The sequence below is a fragment of the Ambystoma mexicanum genome, unplaced genomic scaffold (assembly GCF_040938575.1).
Source record: "Ambystoma mexicanum isolate Mex_15411 unplaced genomic scaffold, UKY_AmexF1_1 Mex_scaf93, whole genome shotgun sequence".
Taxonomy (NCBI): Eukaryota; Metazoa; Chordata; class Amphibia; order Caudata; family Ambystomatidae; genus Ambystoma; species Ambystoma mexicanum.
The window spans coordinates 66,658-70,578 of record NW_027182514.1 but is presented as its reverse complement, the minus strand read 5'-3'; positions in this window follow the sequence as shown (position 1 = coordinate 70,578).

The following is a 3,921-nucleotide window of genomic DNA, read 5'->3' as shown; positions in this document are numbered from 1 at the left end:
AGAACCGTCCTACTTGACAGCACGCTTCACTCAACACACAGCCTCCAGACCTCTAAGATCTGCACAAGCACACACACTCATCATCCCTAACTTCAAGCTACAGACTGACAGAGGTTCAAGCTTCCCAGTCCTGGCAGCAAAGCTCTGGAATTCCCTACCCAATGATCTCAGGAATGTCCCCTCTCCTCAATCCTTCAAAAACAGAGTAAAACGATGGCTCCATGAGCAAGATGAAGCTTTGGCTACCCTTTGGTAACATCTATTGCATGCTGTGCCCCCACAATCACCTCTGTATATATTGAGACTACTGACCATCTTGTAAATGTATGTATATATCCTTGCTCTATGTATATATATTATGTAATATGTAACTGCCCTCTGTAACTTTCACTGTAACCTTTCCAAACATGCGTCCTGATGCCCGTGGGCAGGCTGCGCAATATAAATAAAATAAATACAAAATACAAAATACACGGGCACACTGCTTTAGAGTCAGAGCCGGAACTGCCGTAAGGCAGGCTCCGTGGTTATGTTTATTCAGATGTCCAAGTGACTGTGGTCACGTGTACATCACACAGGCCTCCCTGGGCCTCCTACAAACAGCTGCGTGAGGTACACCCCCCCCTCTATTTGGGGTGGGGAGGCACCAGAAATTGTGGGACAGGCCCCCAGTGGGTGGGGCAGTAAGGTTTGGGCGCCCTGTGGCCACATTGGCACACCAATGTGCTCCTCTGCGCCAAGGGGAGTTGGGGTTACCAAAGGAAAAAAGTGAAAATGGTGGAACGCATTTTAGCGGGGGGTTGTGGGGCACCCCAAAGCGACAGGGAATTTTCAGATGGGACGGTGGCTGACCCCATCCCCGCCCACCAGCAATGGAGTAGGGGCCATGTCATGCAGCCCTCCCTGGGCCCAGCTATCTGCTCCTAGGAAGGGACACCTGAGCCCAGGGAGGAGTGCAGGACAGCCCCCACTTATCTGCCCGCAGGGAGGGCTACATGAGATGTGCCGCCCCTCCAATTGGGGTGGGGGTGGAGAGGTGCACCCCCCTTCACCTTATGAAATTCCCCAGCGGTGTAGGGTGCCCCTTAGCCCCTCTAATGTGCAGCCTGCCATTTTCAATAATTTTATTTGTTTACCAAACTTACCTTGGCGCAGAGGGGCACACTGGTGTGCCAATCTGGCCCCAGGGTGCCCAAACCTTACTGCCCCATCGACTGGGGGCCTGACCCACAATTTCTGGTGTCCCCCCCACCCCAATTGGAGGGGGGGTGTAGCTCACGCAGTTCGTTTGTAGGAGGCCCAGGGAGGCCTGCATGAGGTGCTCTGGCCACCCATTTGGGGTGAGGGGGGAGAGGGCCACCAGAAATTGTGGGTCAGGCCCCCCCTTTCACGGGGGCAAAAGAAATCCCTGGTGTCTAGGCCCCCCACACCCCAAGCCCCATCCCCGTTGCATTTCCTTTTTGATGATCAGCCATCTGACCCCAGGGTCTGCACATATGTGCCCCCATGCTTTGGGGGCAGGGGGGAGAGGGCTGCTTACTGTAAGCAGCCCCCACCTTTCCCCCACATTCAAAGACATCCCTGGTGTCTAGTGGGCATTGCTGGGCACGGATCGAGCGCTCTGCCCCCTATCCGCGCCCAGCAATGCTTTCACAAAAGGTGTCATTGGAAAGGGGAGAATCTGTTTGCCAATAGCCTGAAGTGAGATAAAATTTACTGAGGTACTTGGCTGAACCAAGTTTGTCCACCAGTTGATTGATTGATTGATATTGTATTTCTATCGCGCTCGTACACAAGTGTTTCAGAGCGCGACAAGGCAAGAGAGGGGAACAGGGGAGAACAAAACAGCAATCTTACTAGGCTCAGTGACATTGAGAACGCGCAAGTGCGTGGGAGAGGGGGGAGGGGAAAAGTGCATGGAAGGGGAGAGGTGGAATGTGCAAAGTAGAGGAGAAACAGATAAATAACAATAAATAAATAATAAAGGCAACAAACAGTGGTAATGCAGCCAGCAATTTGCAAGTGCCAGGTTTAAGGCAGCAGACAGGTAGGTCTGATAAGTGCAGGAAGAAAAAGGCGGGGCTGTATGGGTACAGATACAGACCCCAGTGCAAGGGGTGGCCCAGAGGCAGTGCGGGAGGGGGGCAGGATGAGCAGGTACCTGGGCCCAAAGGACAGAGGGTGGCCAGGTGCATGGTGCCAAGAAAGAACAGATCAGCAGGGGAGAGGGGGAGCAAAGGCAGAAGAAAAGAGGAAGGTCTTGAGGTGCTTCCGGAATTGGAGATGGTTCTCCTCAAGTTTTAGAGTGGCATGGAGGCTGTTCCAGAGGGAGGCACTAGCCGAAGACAGAGATCTACCCCGAACTCGTTTCTTAGAAAAACGACTGACCCTGAGGGAGTTGGAAGTAGAGGAGCGAAGAGCTCGAGAGGGGAGGTATTTGCGGAGGGATAGCTGAAGGTATTTTGGACCCAGGCCCCAGAAAGCCTTGTGGACAATGCAGAGGGTTTTGAATGTAATTCTTGCATTAACTGGGAGCCAGTGGAGAGATTTCAGAGCTGGAGAGATACGATCCCAGGGCTTGAGGCCAAGGACAAGTCTCGCAGTCCTGTTCTGGATTAGTTGCAGAGGGCGGAGAGTAGAGGCAGGTAGATTCAGAAAGAGGCTGTTACAATAGTCCAAGCTAGATAGAACCAGAGCTTGGGATACCATGATCTTCTGGGGGAAGGAGAGGAAAGGCAGAGTACCTCTGAGGAGGTGCAGTCGGAAATTGGACTTTTTAGAGACCTCAGAGATGTGGTTGGAGAAGGAAAGGGAGGAGTCAAAGATGACCCTGAGGTTCTTAGCCTCGCAGGTGGGGGTAGGAGGAGGGCCAAGGGAGGCCGGCCAGATAGTGAGGGGAAAGGATGGTGAAGGTGTGCCGATGAGGAGGATCTCCGCCTTGCTGGCATTCAGACAAAGATCATTGGTGGCACACCAATCTTGAATGGCAGTTATGCAATCAGAGATGAGAGAGGGAGAAGAGGTGGCAGAGGGCAGCCTGAAAATGAGTTGAGTGTCGTCAGCGTAGCACTGGAAATTTGAACACCACAGGTAGAGAGGAAGATAGAGGAAAGGAAGGACCCAAGTTGGACCCAAGTTCATCTGTCCTTGGTAAAGGGTGGCCATCAGTCTTGGTGACTGCATTAAAAGCTCTATAGTCCACACAGAATCTCAACTTCTTGGATCCTGCCTTTGGCACTAGTACAACTGGACTTGACCATGGGCTTGTAGATGGCTCTATTACCCCGAGATCAAGCATCTTGTTGACCTCCTCCTTTATGAGGGTTCTTACATGGTATCACATCCTGTAACCTCTGCTTTTGACAGGTAAACAGTCACCAGTGAGAATATTATGCTGGCCCCAAGGGGTCAAGCCTGGTGATAGTGAAAACAGGGAGGCAAACTGATTTAACAGAAACATGCACTCCTCCTGTTGTTCAGGTGTCAGATTAGAAGAGAGATTGACTCCTTCTATTTTCTCATCTAAAGGCTGGCCTCTGAGTAGGTCAGGTAGAGGTTCACTCTCCTCCTCCTCTTGAGCTGAAGCCAGAAGCAAAGCTCCTACTTCTGGTCTTGCGATATAAGCTTTTAGACGGTTGGTGTGAAAGACTCCGGGAGCCTCCTTAGGATTGCCTAAATCCAACAGATAGTTGACCTCTCCAAGTTTTCCCACAACCTTGAAGGGTCCTTTTCACTTGTCCTGTAAGGCCCTCTGCCTTGAAGGAACCATAACTAAAACTTGCTGGTCTTGAGTAAACTCACTATTCTCAAATTGGCTTAATTCACAGTGGGGGATTCACAACTTCTTACTCCATGGAGAAGTCTTTATATTATACCAAAAAAAATTAAATAACTCAAAAGTGCCTAACTAAATGGATATCC